The sequence below is a fragment of the Mustela nigripes genome, chromosome 7, assembly GCF_022355385.1.
Source record: "Mustela nigripes isolate SB6536 chromosome 7, MUSNIG.SB6536, whole genome shotgun sequence".
NCBI classification, from domain to species: Eukaryota; Metazoa; Chordata; class Mammalia; order Carnivora; family Mustelidae; genus Mustela; species Mustela nigripes.
Window position 1 is genome coordinate 56,389,771 of NC_081563.1, and position 752 is coordinate 56,390,522.

Sequence of the window (752 nt, forward strand, 5' to 3'; positions counted from 1 at the left end):
CCCCCCAAAAAAATCAGTTTAAAAAAAAAAAAAAAAAAGAGCGCCCCTCAGACCCAACTACCAAATCTCATGGCTTTCTGCCACTCCGGCTGTCAATCACAGGCGAGGTTGTCAACGTGGTGAATGAATGATCATCCGCTCTGTCTTCTTCTGGTCAGAACACCTCAAATGTTAATATTCAAATGCACAAAGCCCTAGCGCTCGCTTCCCTTGAATCAGTCCTAATTCCTAATCAGTTTCTCTCTTCTCTCGCTCGCTCTTTCTCTTTCTCTCTCTCTCTCTCGCTCTCTCTCCCTCTTTGCAACTGCTGCACTGGAGGGAGATTAGAGGAGGAGGGTTAAAAAAAATGTCTGTCTGAGTTTGTCTTAAAGGAGCCACGATCGATGCTGCCCGCTTGCAGTCCCCGTGCGTGTGTAAAGTGTGTGTTGCACAGGCGGAGAGGTGGATTCCGACCAGAATGCTAGAACCCGGAAGTAGTGGTGGCCATAACAGGTCGCGTCTTACACAATGCATTGGGCTGCAGCAAGTAGGCTCCTCGGCAGGGGTGGGTGCGCGAAGCGAGCTCTGGCCGCACTGGAGAGGCAGAGAGGCGCTCCATTAAATCGCACGCCCAGGCACAAACACCCACACACCCAGGGCACACGCGCACAAACGCGGGCAGAAGCCCCCGGCTGCAGGCTTTATTTTCCGTATTCTTTTCTCCTCCCCCCCCCCCCCAGACTCTCTCCCCAAAGCCGACTCTCTTGAAATAA